The sequence below is a fragment of the Poeciliopsis prolifica genome, unplaced genomic scaffold (assembly GCF_027474105.1).
Source record: "Poeciliopsis prolifica strain line A6 unplaced genomic scaffold, Auburn_PproV2 SCAFFOLD023, whole genome shotgun sequence".
NCBI classification, from domain to species: Eukaryota; Metazoa; Chordata; class Actinopteri; order Cyprinodontiformes; family Poeciliidae; genus Poeciliopsis; species Poeciliopsis prolifica.
The window spans coordinates 1,802,337-1,826,362 of record NW_026562398.1 but is presented as its reverse complement, the minus strand read 5'-3'; the positions used below and the strand labels follow the sequence as shown (position 1 = coordinate 1,826,362).

Sequence of the window (24,026 nt, the reverse complement as noted above, 5' to 3'; positions counted from 1 at the left end):
AGAGCGCATATACCCATCCTGACTTAACCTACCCAGGTAGGTTTCTATCTGAGTCATGTAAAGTAAATGTCCTCAACAGATGGTGTGTGTGTGTGTGTGTGTACGTGTGTGTGTGTGTGTGTGTGTGTGTGTCTGTGTGTGTGTGTGTGGGTGTGTGTCTGTGTGTGTGTGTGTGTGGGTGTGCGTGCGTGTGTGTGTGTGTGTGGGTGTGCGGGGGTGTGTGTGTGTGTGTGTGTGTGTGTGTGTGTGTGTGTGTGTGTGTGTGTGTGTGTGTGTACGTGTGTGAGTGTGTGTGTGTGTGTGTGTGTGTTCTCTACAAAGTCTGGCAGAAGCACCTTGTCTCTCTGTGGTGCATCATGCCAACTGCTTTCAGCACCTTCCAGTTTGACCTGCTCTTGCTGTCATTTCCTGACTTTTACTATATTTGAAACACAATGCAGAGCTATGGGAGATTTACTTTCTGTTAATTGCAGTCAAGTAAAAAAAAAACATATTCTTTTACAGAAAATAATGCATGGCACTGTTATGCTTTTATTTTACATTTTGTATACTTCTTCAGGGGCCCACGGTGTTAGTTTTGAGCACATGCCATTTGGATCTTGCTTCAAAATCTCAATGTGTTTATGGAGGTTGCACGTGACAGGCTGACACAACGTAATACATAATTGTACATTTAAACGAAAGTGATGCTGTTAAGTAAAGGTGACATGGGGGGCTAAAATGCAGAGAGAAGGCAGGAGGTGAAAATGAACTTCTACTAAAACAAAAGAAAGAAAAAAATCTAATATAAAAGCTGGCAATATTATGGTTTGCTGAACACACTGTGTCTGTGACAAAGTTTTATCTTGCTTCAAAAATTTTATCAGGAAAACTGAAAGAGAATGTTAGTATGTAGTGTGAACCAGAGAACAGAGAATTAATGAAAGAAATCCTCCACCATAACAAAATCTGGACATTTGTACAGAAGCAGAAAGTGTTATAAAAACAATTGTCTATGTTAGGGTAAGCAAAGAATGCTCTTTATGTTGTGTTTTAAAATGATGAATGTGATGGTCTTACAGAAAGACTTTCTAACTGTAAAAAACTGATAAAATAAATCTCTAAAATAAAAACAACTTTAATATTAAGGTGGAATAGAATGGAAAATGAGACAGATCCTTTAATTGAATTTGCTCAATGAGATTTTATAAGTGTTCTAATTAAATCCTTAAAAGGTTTGACATTTCCAGATCAGTTTGTCCTGCATAGCCATGTAGAGAGAGAGAAAAATAGATTACAAGTATATAAACAATACAGACAATCAAAGTGTTTACATACTCAACAAAAATGTGTTCAAGAGGATAAAAGAAAAAAAAAAATTAAAGGTGCCAAGAAATTCTTAGTATCCTCATGGGAGACATTGTTTTACAGCCAGCAGAAAAAGCATTTTCTGATTCTCCATACAGTGGATGCAATAAAAACCACCACAACATTGCCATAAAAACCACATTAGCAATGACCGACACACACAACACCCAACAAGAAGTATTTAAAAGGACGGTAAAAGCAGGTAATAATAAATTCTTAAATCTGTTGGTCCCCCGGTTTTTTCAAAGCAGATCTGAGTCCTGGTGGTTAAAAAGAAAACTGTGAACTGGAGGTGGTTTTCTTGAGGGATCTGTGTTTGAGGAGTGTGGAGATGTGTGTTACGGGTCAACGCACTTTTTCTGCAAAGTCTGAAAATGTGATGAATGTGATTTTTATTTTTCTGTGTCAATAACTCATTAAATAAAAACAAATACAAATTCAGTCAGTTAAACAATGTTAAAACTACAGTCCACAATAAAATGTCTTAATTTCTTATAAAAGTACATAAATTGGTGAGCTTTCTTATGTACAGTATCCATTTTTGCACACAGACATTTGTATTCCTCCTTGACTTCAGCTGTCTGATCTTTAATGTACACAAGACAGATGGCATGTTTATTTTTCCAAAAAATCCATAGTAATTCAGTTGGTTTTACCAACATTTACCTCTACAAAGGAAGAATAACTTACACTAGTTTGTTGGTGAGAAGTAGCCAACAAGACAGACCCTTTCATCCAACTGAAAAAGGTTTAGACTCTGAAATGCATGTTTGAAATGCATGTGTTTCTTAGACAACAAATGCAAATCAATTTTCTTTTCATAATCCACTTCTCAGAACAGACCAAACAATTTATGTTTTATCAATGAGAGCTCATGGGAACAGATAAGAAAATACGTGTCCAGTGAATATTTTTCTGGGCAACACTAGACTATAGTTGTTGTCTGTGTCGTCGTTGTTGCTGCTGAAAAGGTTTTCTAAATGCACTTTCTCACAGAAGAGCTGCAATGTGTTTAAGGTTTATTGTTGGAGGGGAACTCTGACAGTGATCAAAGAAAGCTGTATTGGCTTTGCAAGACGTTGTTTTGCAAAATTGCGCCACACAGCTCCTTTTTTCTGACTTCTCTGTATGCAGACCTTGTCTCAGGGCTCCCAGGGTGTTGTTGCTGCTGAGGTGGAAGCAGTGGGGTGGGTGACAGGGCAGCAACCATGCTCAGACAGACACCGCCTCTCCTGGGCTGCCGCTACCAACGCTCCTTGCTTTTAAAGAAGACACGCTCATGAGCCTTGTCTTGGAGTGCCACCGCCGCCCCAAGGTGTCTCCGTCAAAGCCGTAAAGAATGTGTTTTGCAATCAGATGTGGAATGCTGTCTGAAAGGATGCTGTATATGGGACAATTTATGTACAGAAAACTCTAAGCAAAAGAGTTTAATTAATAGTTTGAAACACCAATTTGTATTTCTTATCTTTATCTTACTCCGCTCAGACTAAACATTTATGTATTCTGTTTGTATTATATATTTCTATATTCTACATTATCACATTTGATAATGTGCCATCAGGGTCCCCTGGACCTCACCACGTTTAACTTGGCTGAATTTAGAAATCACAGAATCAAACTAATCGATGTCTAAAAGCAACATAGTTAAAAATCTGACATTATAATGGCACAAGTTATATCCAAATATTTATAATAACTGCAGAGTGAACCGTCTTTGACACTAGCTTTTTTAACTGAATGCTGCATTTAGAGGTATCAACATTTCTGCAGTCAACCTCAACCCCTGGGCAGCTGGTATACTCCTTATGCCAGAGTAGCAAATGCAATAATATTGACTGACTTGCAGGAAATGCTCTTTGAAGAATGGGATGCCATCTTACAGCAAAATGTGGCCAACTGGATGTGTTGTATCTTCAGGAACCTCCTTAAAAATTCAAGTTTGAGTTCACAAAAGCTTCAAACTCAGAAAAGTCGGGGTAAACCTTCACATTGGACGATTCTCTCGGACTCTTCATCATCCTCCACCATGTTTGGATGAAAGATGGAAGATGCTGCCCCACAGCATCGCACTACCTCCACCAAATGCTGGCGGCAATTGCAGAAGATTTGGGAAGTTCTGCCATGAGGGCAACACACGCAACTGTGGTGCTTAGCCAACGAGACCATTTTCTTTAATGTGATATAATCTAAAATGAAACAAGCAGTGTTTCCAAAAGTATAAGCTGTTTTGCCAAAAAGCTGTTACAACAAAGAAATTGTCAATCAAACTGAAATTTCTTTACTTTTTGCAATCAGATTATCATTGGCACAGTACTTTACATATACATTTTGATTCAAATTTTCAAATATATTATTATCTTATCATAGAACAATGGCATGGTTCAAGTATGAAAATGACAATTTTTTGTTCTCACATATATTATAATTTTACCATAATTAAATTTAATCTTAAAAGTATCGTACCTCAGACACTGCTATGAACATTTTCCCCAGGTTTGGGTTTAGAGAGCTGCATGTCTTTTGCCCTTGCAGAATGGTGTGGTCCAAAAGATGGACAGCTGCCGTCTCTCTGTGGTTGTCTATAGGAAACAGTACATGTTGCGCGTCATTCGGAAAGGTAACACATACGGCAGTATGCTCCTGCCATCTGTCACTATAGTGCCTCACACATCGGCACACACAAAGGAGAGGCAGACTGCCGGGAAAGCTACAAGGCCCATGCCTGCTATTGTCCTTCAAGCTGGGGGTGAATTTAGGGCCCCTTGTTGTCAAGCCTTGATGGACTGACATAGCCGGGCTAACGGACAGATTTTTCTTCATGCATGCGAAAAGAATCCCGACATCATGAATCTTGAGAAAAATGAAGTCTCCCGGTCTTTACTCTTTTTGCTTTTATTTCATATGCACACATGAGTGCAGTTTTCTGTGCAGTGCACCATCCTGCTGATCAGGTCCTGGACTTGAAGGACAGGGTCGATTTTCCATTATAAAGTTTTATAACAAAGATAAAGTGTCACCACAGTCAATGTATCACTTAAGGCTGTCACAAAGTCAAGTAAAGACTTTCTTCTTCGTCCATTTTTTTTTCTTTTCAAAAATATTCTCTTTTATCCTCCTGAACGCAGCAAAGACTCCAAATGTCCAAACAAGAAGAAATGAAAAATGAAAGAACAGAATATAGTAAGATCTGTCAAACAAGGAAGAGGGTTTGGCAAAGAAGTTCCAAAGAAACTTTTGTAATTTTATACATATTGGTCCTCTGACATTAATGCAGAATGATACAATTGCTGTTACATAGCTAAGAAAAGTTTGACAGATGTAACTGTTTTTCTGTGTTGCAAAACAACAAGTAAACATGTTTTCTTATTTTCAAAGCAGACAGAAGTGAGAACTGATCATCTGATGCGTCTCTTTTGATAATGCTTTCTTTAGAGAAACACCAGCGACCTTTAAGACCAGATGTCGGTAACTGTTTTATATTTATCATTCTAGGTTCGCTCTGCTTTAAAACTCTGTCTAAACAAGCAGATTTGTGTTGCAGCCCTATTTTGATACAAAAGGTCAAATGTTGCTTTAAATCCTGGAAATCCCAATAGAAGCGTCTCTGCAAGCCTTTCTCAATGACCAACAGTATCTATTCGCCCTCTAACAGGCTGGACATAAACAATAAGTTCAAATCACTCATATTGCAAAACCATTTTTACCGCCATTGTTTTTCATTCTCTTTGTATGTCTCTCTGCTTTTAGGGCTGTCCAGGCAAAGTCATGTGTGTGTATTTGCATTTGTGTGGTTTGGAGAAAAATGAAAGACTTAAACTCATCCAGTACGTATGTAGAAAAAGCCTTTAAACAGAATGTAAAGCTGCTATGCTTGCTGTAAATTAGCTTTACAGAAAAGTTTGCTGAGATTTCAACCAATTTTTCTTGAATGAATTTGTGTCTGGTTTGTTGGCCTTGTCTATAAACCCTTCACACAATTTTTTCTATAGAACTCAGATCAATGCTTTGTGAAAACCACTTCACTTCCACTTTCTTATACTTTGGTTGCTTTGTGCCAAACGTTACGTGTCCATTTTAAAGACCTATTTGTATCTCAGCGTTCAGTGTTAGATTCCTGTTTTGAGACATTGCTTTATTATTTCTACATAATGTTCATCTCTTTTCATCATATCTACTTTTTATTGCACCACAGAACAAGTTACTGCCATAGGTCATAATTAAGATGGCATCATGAGGCTATAAGCTCCATAACAAATGTAGCAAAGGTCATTGTAAACACACTTGAATTTTAGTTCCGTCAGAACACAAGTCATGTTTACAGAAATTAAGATCTGTGACCCTGATTGCATAAAAAGAATAAATGTAATCTATTCTTTTTATTGCAGTCTTCAAAGTGGTTGCACTTTTCAATAGCTTTCATACAATTTCTATTAACAGCCAGAACTCTGTACAGTTTGAGAAAAGGCTGAAAGAGACTTTTATTATTCCTCTAGATGTTTTTGATTTTTTTTCCCTCAAATCCACATCATTCTTGTACCTTCCGATTTCTATGGGGCCAGAGTTTATTTATTTATTTCTGACATAGGAATGTCATAACAGAGAAGATGCCTGCATCATTCATGATCACAAGCATGACGCTAAGAAGCCGCAATAAACGCAACTTGACATTTTTACAGGCCGGTACATTAACATTCAATATTATTGAGTAATTCTTCATGATTTCACATGCGTTTATGGCACATAATATGTCTTTCAGTTCTACAGTTTTAGAATGAAAAAAGTAAACTTAGCATCTTGGTAAATCAAATTGCAAATTTAAATGAGTTGCGTGTTAGTGGCAAATGTATGTAAACTTCTGACTGAAACCCAAAGTCGAAAGTCCAGAAACAGAAATGAGAAACTTACCTTCTCATTTCTGTTTGTGGTGTTTGTGAGCAGACTTGCTCTAGGAAATGTTTGATCAGAGATAATTATACATCAGTACGATCCATGTTTGATCCTGTTTCTGTGGCTCAGATTAATTAGCAAGCCAGGCAGATCTCTCCATAGACGAAGAAGAGGAAACTGAGCGTGCATTAAAATAAACTCATAAATAATAGGGTGTATACACCCTGATCAAAAACCCACATTAGGCATGTGCAGAGGGAATAAAACAGAGTTCACAGAGGCTTTTGAAGAGGTTTTTAATCTTTGTATGACAAAGATGTGAAGTGGGAACAAACCAGACAACAACTTTGGGCTTGTATAACAACCAATTATGAGAGGTGAGGGCAAGTGTGGTGCTCTCCCCAGGATGATCTGTGGGATTACTTGACCATGGGCCTCTTTCCCAGCCTGCAGGAAGAGTCTGTTAGCAGCTGGGTAATCTTCCCTGGGTAAAACAGGTGGATAACAACATGTCAGAGCAGAATGTCGACTGAGCCTGGTTTCTGCTGGGGGTTTTGTCCTCGCTCTCTCTGTGTGTCCAGCTTAGGAAAATTCTCATTATATGACAACCTAGAGACAGAAATATGAACAATCTAAGGCTAAATTTGCATATAATACGTTTTAATTTTAGTACATTTCCAAAATCTCCCCGCGTACACATTTGTATCACTACATTGTTGCTGAAAATGTGCTATAGTGTATAAATAAAATTACATTTACCGTATCTTGAAATGTGTGATGAAATATTTCTTTTGGATTTGAATTTTCCCCATTATGGGGCAACATATAAAGTAATTTCTATTTATGTGTTAAGTATTATGAAGTCTTTAGGTTTGATACATTTCACTATATTGCCAAATTATGCACCTTCATACATCCTATTGTTATGGGTTAGACCTTCAACTCTTCTGTGGAAGCTTTCTATAAGACTTTGAAGTGTGCTTCCTGTGAATTTTCTTTAATCCATCTCGTTGGCCGTGGAAACCCATTGCATGACTCTCTGTGCTTCATTCTTGAGAGAATCTGAAACTTACAGAAAGCTGGAAACCTCAACCCCACTCTGTGTCAGAGTTGTTGTTTTCAATCACTTCTACTTTGTTTTAATTCCAATAACAGTCAAAGTGGCAAAGTGTAGCAAGAAAGTATTTTTTATGTATATATTTCTTTTTCCAAGGTTTCTTTTTTTTTGTGTATGTGGGCTCTAGTGGCCCTTTTTTCGAAAGCAGGTTGACAGGAAAGAGGGCAAGAAGAGAGGGGGAAGACATGTGGCAAATGTTGCCAGGTCCAGGACTCAAACCCGCGACGGCCGTGTCGAGGGCTATGGTCTCCAAACGTGGGCTGTGCTAAACCCCTACGCCACTACAGCAATCCCTCAAGGAAAAAGAGTCTTAAATGCACAAGAGGCATCAAATTTTGCTGCCAATCTCACATTTTCTGAGCTAATAAGAGCAAACTATTCTTTCCCAAATGTTTACAGAAGCATATTTTAAACTGCAGAACCTTTTGAAGACTTTTTTGTGATCTTGGAACAGACTATTTCACAAACATGGTACACCCCGAACTACAAAGTGGCCCATGCCAAGTCCATCTATCCAGTATGTTGGATTAGTATGCGGAGGCCATGGGGCTACACTGACAGTGAGGCCTCTGAGAGCAGCAGTGCCATGAATTCCTTAGTTTGAGTGTTCATGCACCCTTACTGTCATCACGCCTGAGAGGACAAGTCTGGTCAACGGGAGACAAGATGACACACACACACACACACATGTGCGCGCGACCACGCAGACACGGGCACGCATATATATAAATCTGATTTCTCCACTTTAACCAGTTTACACAGAGTTAACTGGTGGTCCCTGTGGAAAGCGCTTGCTGGTTTTAACCATCTTATCAGCTCACACAACACATTCCCTTCTGAGTTACACAACAGGAGCCAAGCATGCCCATGTACAGCTCACACACACACACACACACACACACACACACACACACACACACACACACACACACACACACACACACACACACACACACACACACCCGTAGACGCACGCACGCACAAATCTGAGGGAATTTTCAATCTCTTCTTCTCTCTTTCGCTCTCCCTCTGCCTGTGGAGAAGATGGCAGGAATCAGGGAGAAGAGCGGGGTTGCTAAGCGACGGGTTGTGGTTGCCATGGTGAATTTAAGTGGAACAGCTGGTCCAATCAGCATAAAGTGTGGGCAGGCGGGTGCGGAGCCAGCGAGGCTCATGCCAACACAGACAGGCAGGACAGAGAGGCTGCTGAGGCATGCAGGATGGAGAGGAGAACTGAGCAGAGGAGAACAAAGTAGGCTAATGGGCAAAAAAAAAGTGATAAAACTGCTCTAAAAATGGATGATAGAAAAAATATAACATAGAAAGTCAAAAACACAGGAGAAAGGCTTGATGGGGGAAAAAAATTGCCTGGTCAAATGGAAAGAGTCAAAGCAGAAGATAAAAAAAAAGAGACGAGAGCAGGACTAAAATAGGTTTTGAGTCTATTTTAAGATGTAGATTTGGAGAGATGGGAGGAAGTCAGAGAGCCATGCACTCAAAGATTATTCTTCCCATAAGACTAACAACAAATGGAGCATCAAATGAAGCTCACAGAATGTACTTTAGGTCTGCTCGAGACGGCAGCAAATGACATCTAATGCAGAAACCAAACTAATCAAAAATAAATAAAGAAGGAAAACATTTGAAGCCACAACAGAGAATGTAAAACGAGAGAAAAAAAACAATGCAGGCACCATTAGAGGCTGCTAATGACAAAGTGGTGATGAGATGCTAATAATGATAATAGGGTGGGAAAATGTGAGGATGTGGGGGATTTCTGATTAATGGAGCATTTGTTAAAAGATTAAAAACATTGTGGCTCTCGGAGGCTGAGAAGTGAGAAGGGTGAAAAGTTTGCTGCGAGCCTAAAGTTTTCAGTGAAGTGCCATCAACCGCCAACATTACAATACCTTATAAAAGACTTAATACCCTTTAAGTTCTTCCCCAAACATCAGTGTATTATACTGAGATTTTGATGCAAAGTTATACACAACCATGAAGTGGAAAGACAGGAGTCACATTATTTGTGCACAGAGTGCAGTCATTTCAAAATGGCAACAGTCTGGCAGAACTTCAAATCGACTGAGGCACGGTGGGTTAATCAGAGAAGCAGCCAAGAGGACCATTGTAACTCTGGGAGAGCTGCAGAGATCCACGACTCAGTTTGGAGGTGACAGCTGCAGTGCAACACTCTACAAATCAGTTTAGTTTTTGTTTTGTTTTTTGTTTGTTTTGTTTTTTTTTGTTTGTTTTTATGGAGAAACAATGGGCAGAAAAGTTGTGTTTCATTGACTTCTAGGACACACAGAAAACATGTGGGTAGAGATCCTCTGGCTCTCACGGGACCGAAACTAAACCTTTTGATTTACATGCAAAATACTGGGTGTGTGGTGGTAAACGCAGCAGATGACCCTGAATGCACCATCGTCAGTGTGAAACAAGGTAGTAGAAGCATTATGCTGTGGGAATGCCTTCCTTCAGCGGGCACAAAGAAATGATGGGAAACTGAATGGAGCTGAGGATTGGGCAATCCTGAAAAAAAATTACATGTTAAAAGAAAACAAATGATCTTTCATACAATCACGGTAAACATAGAAACTTTTTGTGATCATGTGTTAAAATGGCTCTGCAAAGACTTGAAAATGTATGCTCAAAAATTCTCCATCCATTCTGATCCTTCAGAACGGACAGCAAAGAGACACACCCTTAAAGGTTTGCAGCTATAATTTCACCAATACAATGCATTGACTCAACGGAGCCTGGATAGAAATGTATTTGTTGTAAAAATATTGAAAATTATGTATCATTTTCTTTCCCATTATGTCCATTAACACAAAATCCCAATAAAATACAATGAAGTCTGCTATATTGTGACTACAGTGTTTGCAGAAATCCCCATTTTATGTTTCAGCTTTAATTCAAATTATATTATTATATTTGAGAATAAAACAGAAAACCAAGAAATCACATTTACTTGAGTATTCACAGCTATTGCTTAACACTTTGTTGATGCACCCTTGGCAGCAATTCTAGCTTCAAGTATTTTTAAACACGATGCCACCAGCTTAGCTCACCTATCTGTAGCCAGTTTGACACATTGTTCTTTGCAGTACTTCATCCATCTGGTTGGAGGGGAGGCATCTGTGCAGCTATTTTCAGATCTACCCAGAGATGTTCAGATTCAAGTCTGGACTTTAGCTTGGTCGTTCTGAAGCCACTCCTTTGAGATCTTGGCTATGTGCTGAGGTCAAAAATGCTTTGGTTTTTATCCAGGATGTTTTTCCACACTCCTGCATTCATCTTTCCCTCTACCGGTCTGCCATGTCCTGCTGCTGAAAATCATCCCCATAGCATGATGTTCCCAATACCTTGCTTCACTGTAAGGATGGTCTTGGCCTGGCGGTGACCTTTGTCTAACAAGACCAAAAAATTTAGATTGTCCTTCAGGTACCTTTAGCTAAACTTCAGATGGGCTGTCACGTACCTTTTACTAAGGTGTGGCTTTCATCTGGCCACTCTACCATCCAGGCCTGATTGGTGGTTGCCCTTCTGGGAGATTCTTGTCTCTCACAGAGGAATGGTGGAGGTCTGAAAGGTTGAACATCAAGTTCTGACTAGGAAGAATCTCTGTTCCAAACTCCTTTGATTTATGTATGTTGGAGGCCACTGAGCTCATTGGGACCCTCAAGGCACCTAAAGTTTTTTGTAGCTTTCCCCAGATTTGTACCTCAAGGAATTAATCCTGTCTCTAACATTTTTGCGCTCTGACTTGCACCGTCAAATGTGAGACCTTAAACAGACTTTCCAAATCGATTTCAATTCACTCAGTTTACCACAGCTGGATTCCATTTAAGTTGCAGACGCTTCTTAAATATGATTGATGGAAACTGTTCAAGCAAAGGCTATGAACGCTTATATAAATGTGATTTCTTGATTTTCTATTTTTACTAAACTGGCTAAACACTCAAAAACTTTTGTCGTAATGGGGTATTTGTGTGTAGAATTTTAATAAAAATTAATTTAATACAGGTTTAAACAAGGCGTTTACCTCACTAAAATGGGAAAAGTGAAATGCTGCGAATACTTTTCTGATGCATTGCAATTCTAAAAGGGTTTAAGAGGCATCAATACTTTAAATATCTTCAAAGTGAGATATGTATGCATGAAATATATGTGAAACTAAGAAAAACATGCAGCTTGCATCATGCTGCCATTGCTGCTGCTACAGTGTATTTCATGAGAGGTGCATCATATTGATTGCTTTCAGAAATTCTATTACAAGAAAAAAAAAAGGAAAAAAACAAAAACAAGAATTCACTGGACTCCACATAAGCCGAAAGACTCCAATGAGAGTTATATCACCTATCAGTAAGACCTGGCAGGTGTCCCTGGAGTCAGTTATTTCAGATTTTGCTTATCTGGTCAGTGTTCAGGAAAAGGTCCATTTCCAGGTGCTCAGCGGACAGCTCTGCGTCTTGTCTGATACTTTTATCAGTTATTGGTTTCGCCGTTTATCAGGTGGCTGAGATTGAAGCCCGAGCAAATACCCTGACACGTGCATCCGCCCAGGAAAGATCTGAAATGTAAGAGACAGTCTGGAAGGATGTGTGCGTGTGTGTGTGTGTGTAGATCCATTCTGGCACATATTTACAGCAGAGTGAAAACTGTAAAAGTGGCCTTATCACTACTAAGCAACACATAAACAGAAGATGATTCTGAACCAGCTTCTGTCTTTTATTCATCCAAAGGGGGGGTTTGTCTGCCTGGGACACATGCAGGCTGCACTAGTCATGGTATAGCCAGTCGTGGATCCTTCTAAAAACAGAAAAGTAATTTAGTGAAAATCATAATGGGGAATGTAAGTGTATTTCATTATAAGTAAAACTGAATGTAAATGTAAATTAATAATAATAACTTTTTTCGGTCGGTACATGATGAAAAGGCGATTTCATATCCGTCCAGCTCCTGAGATACCCGTTCAGACAAAGACGTCACACCGTCACACCGTCACACCGTCTTCTTGTCACTCACACAAAGAATGCTGGGAGGCATGGTTTCCAGGGCGACCGAAAGGCACCTTTCCTTGACGACAGTTCAGAATGCGGCGATGAAGGACATTAGCTTGCACCTCAGGTGTAGCGATGCTGAAGGTTGGAGTTTGTGCCGCAAACAGAGCTGAGCAGAAGCAAGAGCAAGCGTGATATGTTTAGTTCTTCTTTATGCGAGAAGAACTCAAAATACAACAAAGGAAAAAAATGGCACAAACAACAATAAAATCACAGTTCCTTGATGAACTTTGGAGTTATTTTTTTTTTAGATTTATTGTTATCCTCCAGAGCTCGATGTGATAGCAGACCTATTGGGAGTTAAGCTCACTCTCTTGCTATCTGCTCGCAGTGATAAATGAACGAAGTCGCTTCGCACTTATAGTGTGAATTAAAATTTCACACACACCCTCTCTCTAAAGACCCCCTTGCACACTGTCCTACATATGAAATACCACAGTCCACAATCCCCCCAAGGCATTCAAAATCCTGTTCAAAGAAGCCCTCAATCAGCTAAATACATTTTACATCATGCACAGACATATACAGTTACATATGGTCATACCTTCTCAAAAAAAAAAAATAAAAAACTCACTGGACTTCAGAGAACACAGGCCACGGCGGAAAATGGGAAGACTTTCTGATTTTGTGATGCTCTCAGTGAAGGCCAGAACCGTGAAATTCATGATCAGGAGACTTGGGGTAAAGCCGGGTGCATGGAGCGAGAACACAAGGCCAGAAGACACAGAATCTGAAGAAAACTGCACATAATGATAGGGAAAACAGGAAGGGGAAGAAAATGGGAATTTTTTGCAGGTGTATTTGTTTGTGTTAGGGAGAGTGAGACCAAGATAGAGTGCGCAGAGAATTGAGTGCAGTTAACAGTGTTTCCCCCTCGGCTGAGGCATTAACAAGCCTATAATGGACCCTCTTAAAAAGCCGACCAGGATCTCCTCCAAAACTAACTGATTTAGAGTGGCCAGGGCCCCCATGGGCAGTGGCCAAGTCCTCCCCCACCACCTCCAACACCGCGTTCCCTGCCTCTCGCCTCTGCCGTCCCTCCCCAGCACAGCTACAGCAAGCCCCCGGTGGCAGGCGGCACAGACACACATTGTGTTTGTCTACTGAACCACAAGCAATAGCAGTTTATAACACAATAAAACACCATGAGGAGGCATTAATTGGATATAATAGCCCGGGAATGATTTAGATGATTTAACACCTTTTCTCCGAGTTGAGTGCATAAAAGAGGGGAGAAAATAGGAAGAGAGTAATAAAAGGAAATTAGAGACAGACTTGCACATCTTTTCCAACTTTTGATATCAGGTTACTTCAAGTGCACACACACGCATTTATAAACACAAACAGAAATATAGCAAATTTTGCAGTCAGTCACATGCAAATTGGCATAAATGCAATAAGTCAAATTTATTTAAATACATAAAAACAGCTGTGATGGCTGATTATATTTACAACTGTCACCTAAAGAAAACCACTCATTCAATCAACTGGACATGAAATAACTCTATGATTATAACGTGTTAATTTCAGAAACTTTGAGTTCATATAGGTAAGATGGGAAAGGAGATCTAGTAGGAAAAAGCAAAAACAGACATGACCACTTTACAGTTATTCTGCAATAAATGTAAGAATAATACAAGATTCTTGCTGCAATTTACACCTAAGACCAGTTTGCCAAACCTCTTGGCATTATTTCTACTCACCTTATCTCTTTCTTGCCCTCTCTTCCTCACATCTCAGGCTTTTCAGAGCAGTAAAGGGAGCGACGGGTGGGGTAGGGTGTGAGACCTCGCACATATGTACATAATTGGCACTTTACTGTCATATCAAATTCATATCAGCGCAGGGTCTCGGGTTGGGAAGAACAATGAGGGCCAGACAAAAGCGCGACTCCATGCTCTGAGAGTCGCCCTGATAACCGAGGTGTAGGCCGGTCAATAAAACCAATCATCTCTAATCTTCTTATGGGGGACGAAACTGTTCTCTCTCCCAGATACTCCACACTGCTGCAGTGAAACACACTTTCCTCTACAGCTTTGCATCAACAAGGACCAGAAAGAACGGCTGAACTATAACCCCACGACTGCAACAACAGTCTACAGCTTTATCATTTGGTCTGATTTGGGTCACATTTGACTGGCTCGTAGTAGTTTTGATGTGGCTAAATTGGCTCACACCCCAGGGTGGCATGGCTTTAGTAAGTTCAAACATTTTGAGAAAACCCAAAATTGTCACTCAGTTGTGCCCTGCTTGTTTTTCTAGTTTGCATGTGGCTTCAACAAAAAAAAAAAAATGTACAGAGAAAATACTAAAATATATATGCTAAAGGTTGTATCTGTCTGGAGTTTCAAATTTGGCATTGAATTAAGGAGCTGTTTCACTGCTTTAATGAATCTTGAACACATTTGGTCATTTTTAGTTCAAAATCTCAAATGTTCACACTGCTAAGTTATAATAAGAATAATATAAGATTATTCTGAGTCGAGTGCATTGAATGCATGCATATTTAACATGCACATGCTAAATATGTACACACTCATGTTGGTGAGTGCGATTGGGTGAATGTGACGCTAGAGTAAAGCACTTTAAGTCCATTTGCTATTGTGTGCATTCAAAAAAGACTCATGGTAGAAATTCACTGAAAACAATTACTGTATAAGCTTGAATACCTAACATATCGCACTTTATGCAAACATTTTCACCACATAATTTTTTCACATAACATTGTATAATAAGGGAGAGTATATAAATGAACTACATCTGGACTTGCAACTTGAAAATTATTTCTATAAACAGTTTAATATTTGTCTTTTATGAAGTCTTTCTGACTTTTGTCATCTGTTTTTGATAGGTTGGCCTCAGCTTTTGTCTGTACGTTATACAAACGAAGACATCAATGTGCCATAGGGCTATAGATAAAAACAGCTTCTTGACTAACTCTGGCAGCGGCGGTTCTTTATATTAGAAATATGGTTCAACACCCAGGTGGCATTCTGCCATGTGCAATATATTAAAAAGTTTAAAAAAAACAAAAAGGTGTGTCTGTCACAAGCTAAACCATTTTTTGTCTGTTTTTTTTTTTTGTTATTATTATGATTATTATGATTATGATGATGATGATTATTATTCTTATTCTTATTCTTATTCTTATTATTATTATTATTATGAGAAATGAATATGTCCAGGTTATTGTTACTGAAGTTGGTATTTGATTTGAAATGCCTATTTGGTTCTAAATTCAATTCATAACTCGTTTTGTCTAATTTCACGAAATCAAGAATGTTTCTGATCATCTCTTGTTCAAAATATTACATAATTTAAGTCCAACGTGACCTAGTTTAGGTTAGGATTCATGAAATTCTCATTCTACTTGGGAAGAATGAGAAAGAATATTGAAAATGCTGACATTGTCAGCTAAAAAGAAAAAAGAAAAACATATGTGGACAGCTCCAATGTAGACCAATAGTTTTTATACTCACTACAGATTCTTTACATAGCAACTCTGTTTTTCATAACACCCTTCAATGAGGTCAGAGGAGAGTGGAGAGGAGGCGGGTGGATCATCTATGGCAGCATTTGTTCAAGAAACCATCACTGTTTGTTTGACTGTGTCTATTAATGAGATGTGTCTATTAAACAATTTCTTGCACTAATAATTTTTTTTTTAATTGCATTAAAAAATTTCAATTTTAAAATATATTTTCAAATCTCTATCAGCTGTCGGTGTGGCCACCCCGTGTTTGAATACAGCTGTATGCAAAACCTCTCTGATGCTCCCAACGTCCAAACCTCCCAGTCTGCAAAATAAAGTGTGGGGGGATGGGAGAGGTCATGGGGTGATGCTGTATGGTTATTGTAGATGAATCATCCCCTATCAAAGAACTGCATGTGGAATAATTAAGATATATGTACAATGCAGAACGTTTGACACAGCAGGATAGGTAAAAGATTGATTGGTGTATGGAATAAGAAGTAAAAGTTCAAAGCAATAAAAATAAACAGACCTGTATTTTAGCAATTTCATCGTTAATTTCCGAGCGATGCATGTCACTGTTTCCCACTCTTCCTTCTTATCTTTGAAAATCTCCATTTCTGTTTCGCTTCCTTTTGCTCCCTAAAGATCTTTGGCTGAGTTGTGGGTCAATTATGGGGTTAACTGACAGCAATGAGGAGCGGTGTGCTGTGGACATGAGACCAAAGTGAGACTTAGCCTGTGGTTGGGAAAGGCTGCACATAACTTTATTGAACCATTTGCAGCTTTACATGCTGTGCATGTGTTTTAGGTGTGTGCGTGCGTGTATGCGTGTGCAGGTGTGTGTGTGCGTGTGTGTGTGTGTGTCATCCGATAGGCACAAATGAGCATCAGTAAGAGCAATGCTTGGAACAGAGGTTAAGCATGTGCCTTTGTTTTCATGTGAACGCCTGACGCTAAAGATTTGTGTAAAACTCACCTCAGTTCAGGTTTTACTTCTCTCCTCTGTGCCAGACGAGCACACACACAAAAAAGTGTGTGCAGCTATTGTGCTCACACACTGGTATTTGACTTGTTATACAGCATTCAGTAATGAATGTCCACAAAAGTGAGTCCTGGTACATTTCCTCTCTAGCTGCGGCTGGAGCACAAGACCACGACAAATAATATGTATAAAGTGAGAGCAGCTATACATTTTAAAGCCTTTATGAATTTGAAAATAAAATAGTGCAGTATTTTTGTTAATCTGTAAGAGCATCACAAAACCTTTTTGAAGCGTAATAAAATCAAAAATCTTATAGCCTCAGAGATTCCAACATGAATACCCACTGACAGAGCTTCAAGAGAAATTTCAATATTCAACTGCAGTTCAAACATACAATAATTGTACAGAAACAGACAAGATAATGACTCTTTTTCTGCAGGTTGCGTGACAAGCAGATCAATGCAAACAGCTCATGACATTTATCAGATAGAGTCAAGGACCTCTACATCAGTACTGACGCTGACCTCAACCAGTGGAAATCAGCCCGGCTTTATTGATAGGGAGTGCGCAAAGCCAGGGACAAACAGCAATTCATTCTTCTGCCAAAAAAAACAGTGGAATGGATATTTAATGGAATAAGAGAAAAAAAATCATGTTTTTGAGTCATTTCAAGCTAGGATAGCTAGGACAGCATTGGAAACTGTGATATACTTCTAATATCAAATGAACAAATGTTCAAAGATGTTTTGTGTTTGTTTTTATTAAGCAATAACAAACAGGAACCTTCACACTGGACTGTGAGCCTCGAGGGTCACAAAAAAATTTTCTTTTTTTTTTTTCTATTTTTGTGCTTAAATTATATACATATACAATAAGCTATTTTTTCCACAAAAACAATCTTTGAGCAGGTGTTAAATGTAAATTTCAATAAGTCCAGATTATTTTTCTAACGCTTTATCATCATATTCTACATTACATACCAGTATATATTAGTACATATCAGTGTATACTTCATTTTGCACACTTCTAAAGTCATTAACAGGAGCACACCTAAGTACAAGGGTTGGAATAAAAATATATATATATATTTGGTGATAAATTTACTGCAAAACGTGTGACACACACAGGCACGACAGAGGCTGTACAAATTAATAATGATGATTACTCCTGTGAGCAGGTGTAACATGCTCCATCTAAAGCACATGGACGATTCCTGCATGTCCAGACTCACCTCTCTGCGTGTGTCCACTGAGTGTGTGTGTGTGTGTGTGCGTGCGTGTGTGTCCAGAAGCTTGCGGGCTGTTATGCAGACCAGTGTTTGCGGTATATTTCGCCGTATATTACAATTTCTCCTCAGAGTGGCCCCTTGCATTCAGATCAGCGGCCGGCTGCCTGATCGCAGAGGACAGCTTACTAGGCCCCTTGAATTGTTCACCGGGAACAATGGCTTCCTTTGTCAATGTGTTTCTCTTTCTCGTGGTGGACAATGCTGGAGGGTCCTTCTGGCTCTCTACACTTAAGAAATGTTTGCAAAGTTACACCTCTCTCTACGCCTCTCAAAACATGTAGCAGCACCGGTATGAAAGTGTGGGAGTTTTTTTTTTTTTTTTTGAAAATGCGCCGGTGATTTGCTCTTTGACAAACTTCACCACTGCTTTAAATATCCTGGAGAATGAATTTAGTTTTTATATATATATATATATATATATATATATATATATATATATATATATATATATATATATATATATATATATATATATATATATATATATATATATATATATATATATATATATATATATATATATATATATATAAGTCTCAATGTTTTGGATACATTGAGACTTATTGCAGTATATATATATATATATATATATATATATATATATATATATATATATATATATATATATATATATATATATATATATATATATATATATATATATATATATATATATATATATATATATATATATATATATATATATATATATATATATATATATATATATAAATTGTTTTAGTGAAAACAATTTATGACTCAGACTATGTTTTCTCTGTGTTTAATGTTAATGTGGGTTGTGTTATATAGGTTGTGTTTCTGCATAACGAGCACATGGTGCAGAGCTGCCCACTGGGCTGCAGCCCTGACCCTCTCTGCTCCTGATGAATGGCCCCATGAGCGGATGCCCAGCTGTGCCTATTCGGGCCTTCAACAACATTTCAGAAATCCGTATGATTTTCCTGGGAAACATGTTTCCCCAGTGGTATAACTTGACTGTGGTAAAAGTTCGACTTGTATTATTATTATTATTATTATTATTATTATTATTATTATTATTATTATTATTATTATTATTATTATTATTATTATTTATAGATGGGGGTTTTTGTGGGGTTTTTTTTCTTTCTTGGGGGGGCAATAATATTTCTGAATAAGCTCACTGTTAAATACATTTAAAAAAAAACTACGTTTGAAATTTTTAAAATACTAATTTTAAAGCATTGTAGCTTAGATTACACTGTTGTACTGTTTTGGATACATTGATGAAGTCTATATTGAAAAAGGGAGACTTATTGCAAGTATATAAAGATATATCAATTATTCCACAGATTATCTTCTGCAAGTTAGAGACTAAAAATGATTTCCTTCGTTTAGCATCAACTTTTATAACTTTTGTAAGTGCACACAAAGTACCTTGCAGGACCTCTCTCCTTATGATAAAGGTGAAGGTGTGGAGTCTGAAGAAGCATTCGACTACGATAATACATTTATTTCGAAAAGCTTGTGCTGAAACTGAACGTTTCTGGATGAAATTCAGACGCGCAGGGGGGGGAAAAATGCTCCCAGCATTCCTCAAAAGTCCAGGGGCCGCAGCTCGCACAACTGGGGCCGACTCTCCTCTCGTCTTTTGTTGAGGCTTTTGTGGGGGGCTGCGTGTTGGGATTGGGGGTAATGAGGGGGCTGAGACCCCCCGATGGGGGTGCATTTGCTGTCCAAAGACCGTTAGACAGTGGCTGAATGAATGGGCCCTGAATGTCATTGTAATGCACAGGGACAACTCCCCCTTCATTCAGCTTGAGATGTGGAGGCCGCGCAGCTCCGCAGAGGGAGAGGCGAGAAGAGAGGAAAAAACTGCAACTGCAACCCGCTTGCACGGTCTCTCTTCGGATCGTCGTGCAGGTTGGAAGGACACGGACCAACGTCTGGCTCAGGTTTAGGCGTTTTGCTTCTGCGTTTGCATGCAGTTTTTTTTTTTTATATATTATCCTTCGGTTGCAAAAAAAAAAAAAAAAAAAAAAGAAAAAAAAAAGTGGAGCAGAAGCCAGCAGCAGGCTATGGCGCAGAGTTGGACGGCAGTAAGACGCTGAACAAAGGATAACGAATCCAAGCCGATGTGGATTTATCAGTATAGACATTTTTTTTTTTTTGGTAAAGAAGACGCCTCTCCTGCAGCAGTTGGCAGCTGTGCCGCTTCGGGCTGTTGTATTTTTTTTTTCCATACTTTCTGGCAGCAGGAACCAACAGACTTTTAGGCCAAACACTGAATTAGTGGATTGCTTTTGCAAGAACGTAAATGCAGCAAGGGGCGTTTTGAGATGCAGGTTGCGGTGCAGGCCTAAATACGGCAATATGTATTTCTTCTTTGTTTTTTCTTTCTTTTTTTAAAAGTTAATTTGTGCATTTGTATGGAAGCCACATTTGCGATTCTATGGCCTCAGTTAGCGCGAAACAACGAGCAGAGGGATCACCCTCAGCACGGGCTGACAGTCCTTCCTCTCCGTCTCTTTGTTCAGCCAGCAGTGGGAGGTGTAGGCGCAGGCCAAGAGAAACATTTGAAAATCCACTGACATTTTCTTCCGGGACAGAAATCGATGGGATTTAATTGGAACTGTGTTTAAACGCGCAATGCAAATACGCTGCGGTTTTATTTCAAGAGCTTCTGTTGATTTAAGAAATGCGTTCTTCAGGGAGTCAGAGTAATTGGTCGTTTTATTTATTTATTTATTATTTTATTGAAAACAAAAAAATACATAGGTATATATATATACATTGACGTACTTTGTATAAAAACTGTGTGATGTAATTATTTTTAATGCAAAATGCCCTCAATTTGATTTACATAAACAAATAAAATTGTAAGCATTTTAAAAAAAACATTATTCATTTGGGACTTTAAACCCGACAATTTTAGTGGAAAGGTTAAATATAAAGCCTTTAAGAAATGCATTTCCTTGAAGCAGACTCATGCCATAACTGTGCAGCACATTATGTTGCATATTCTGCATCTGAAATACATATTTTATTTATTTATTTCCATGTCGTTCAAATTATCAGCTTCTGTCATATACTTTGTAGCGTCACGTGATTGTGGTCCCGACAGCTCAGGCGTCACAGGCCTGAGAGGAACAAACTCTGACTTTGAGCATTTGACATCTGGACAGTGTGGGCAAGGTCTCAAGCAGCAAGTAACGATTAACCGAAAGATAAACAAACAAACAAAAGAAAGTGCTTGGGTTAACACAGCAAAGCAGGTCAGTTGTGGATTTACTTCTCAAAGCAAAGGCCATCCACCGGTTTAACACATATATTGTTTAAATTGAAATGATAATGGAGGCGCTTTGTTCAGCTTTTTTAATTATCAAACATATTCACCGAATGGGAAAAAATGCACAAAAAACAAAAAGGAAAACAACAACAACAACAAAAATAACCCATTAAGACGCGCAGGTGCACAAAACGATGGCGGTATTTCTTCTTCTTCTTCTTCTTCTTCTTCTTGTTATTCTTCTTCTTCTTCTTCTTCTTCTTCTTCTTCTTCTTCTTCTTCTTCTTCTTCTACGGTGCATTAAACTGCCGGCTGCACCAAGCTGATTACAGGCAGCCGGCACCGACGCATGTTCGCATGTCGCGCTGCAGAAAGTCAGGTAGGTGGTTTCAAGGACATTTGAGGTTGATGAGGATTTGGTTCAAATGGGGGGTGGGAGGAGGGGGGGGGGGGGTGATTGGGATGGGGGATGGCTTGGGACCCGGGCCATGACGTCATTGTGCGCCCATGTAATCCTCTTGCGCCGAAGCCCAATCAGCAGAGACTCGCAATTGTCTAGGATGGGAAGAGAGGGGGGCTCTAATCTGGGAGACAGTGGATCACAGCCCGCAAGAGATGAGACGACGAGAGAGAGAGAGAGAGAGAGAGAGAGAGGGGGGTGGGGGGATGAGAGGAGAGCAGAAGAGTGGGGCGGGGGGGATGCGACCAGGGCTGGATTTTTTACTCGAAATGGGTCAGATTAAAGAGCCGAATCCGAACGGAAGCGACTGACATCTTGCGTGGATGTTTTTTTTTTTTTTTTTTTTTGTTTGTTGTTTTTTGGCAGATGGAGGAGCTGTTTTTTTCCGACCTTGAAGAGAGAAAGAATAAAACCGCTTCAGTCTCCGCCGGGCTGTAGGGACGTGTGCTTGAAGATTTATACTGTAGCATAATGTGAGAATATAGCACTCTGTCGTGTCAGGTGCTCGAGAGGAGAAAGGAGGCACCGTGCGTGTGCGTCCGAGGGCGTTGATCGTGGACAAGGCAAGGAACCGCATTCAAGCCAAGTTGAATGGAACATACAGTTCTCTTCGCAGTGGGATGTATGGCTTCAGACTAATAACGCGCCACCGCTTGCGCTGCTGTCTTTAACAGCTTTCTCTTTGTGCTCCTGGACCATGTGCATTTTATTGGGAAGGAGGAAATCGGGAGATTAAATAGCTTTCAGCTGTCATTCCTCGTCAGGTAGCGTGCAAAGAGATGCGTAAAGACGCACAACTGCATATGTGCCCGGCTCCCCCCCCCCCCCCCCTGCCGCCAGCTTTGTAAGGCAGCGACTCAGACGTGGGGAGGCTTGCGTTCGCGTTGTGGCGCAGTGATATTCAATATCGATTTTTTTTTTTCCCCTCACGTGAACTCTGCGGAGTTGCAGGAGACCAGCGCGTCCGTTATTATTATTTTTTTTGTAAATCCGCTTTAGATCCGAGTGTCTAAACGAGGCGCGCGTGATTGCGGCGCAAATCGGCTTTAGTTTCTTGTGCATGCGTCTGTATAGCCTATATAGTTGAGCGCGCACACGGGACCTGGAGCTGTTCTTTAAATCTCCGGCATGATGGTCTTGCATCCTCCTCAGGGGGAAGATGTCGCACGGGGTGCTGGGGGGGAGAGGGGAAGTGGGGTTTGAGAGGAGGCTCGCTTGGCTTCATCCCGCGCCCATCAGCGGGGTCCTAAAAGGGGTTGTCACTCTGCGTGTTCACAGCGGACCTTGATTTAATGTCCATACAATTAAGGCACGCGGTGAATGCCAAGAGAGGAATCTACACAGCATCCTTTCCACGTTTTATTCCCTAGAATAATAATAATAGTATTACAAAATAAATAAATGAAAATCTCAGGCCGCAGGGTAACTGACCCTTCATCCCTCAGGAACAGGCCCGCCACTGACAATCAAAGCGGCTCGCGTGGATGCGCTCACGGGGAAAGCAAGTTGCGCGTGCAGATCCGGTCATTCGCGTGTGTGTGTAGGGGTGTATGTGTGTGTGAGCGAGAGAGAGAGTGAGTGTGTGTGTGTGTTACTCGGGCTGGATGGACGCAATGCGCAGATTTTAAAAAGCGTGATATAGGATCTGGAGAATGCTTTCTCCAAAACAAACGGACCTTCAGGTGTGGCCAGCTGCTCGTATCAGGTTTACATATTAGTTAAGTCTCGAAGATCTTTATTTGTAAGAGTTCCAGACGTGCCACTTATTTATTAAGCTTTTTATTGAATTAGTTTAACAGTAAAGAAAATGTCAATTGAATTTGTAACATTGGCGAATGATCTTTATTTGTGAAGCTCACATGCATGTAAAGTTGCAAGATGTCGCTTTTTTCATTTTTTATATTTCGCACATTGGCATGAGCCGAGCCTGCAGGCTGCTGCTGAGTGTGGAGCGCATCTTCTGGCTGTTTCATTCCTTCACATCCTCTGTGTGTGTATGCGTGTGTGTGTGTGGGTGTGTGTGTGGCTCAGAGCTCAGGGCCCACAGCAGAAGCCGAGGAGACTATACGAAAGATACAAACTGACAACGGCTGCAGTGTTTATTCGGATGGAGTCAACATGCATCACAATGAGTGA

General features: G+C 39.7%; 1 long non-coding RNA gene across 1 annotated transcript; it reads right to left on the bottom strand.

Moving 5' to 3' along the window:
* Window positions 1–12,078: 12,078 nt before the first annotated feature.
* Window positions 12,079–13,453, bottom strand: LOC129370409 (uncharacterized). The gene is made up of 3 exons (XR_008607054.1): window positions 12,992–13,453; window positions 12,267–12,526; window positions 12,079–12,166 (listed from the first exon to the last, which is right to left on the bottom strand). It is a non-coding gene; the product is annotated as an uncharacterized LOC129370409 (long non-coding RNA).
* Window positions 13,454–24,026: the final 10,573 nt, after the last annotated feature.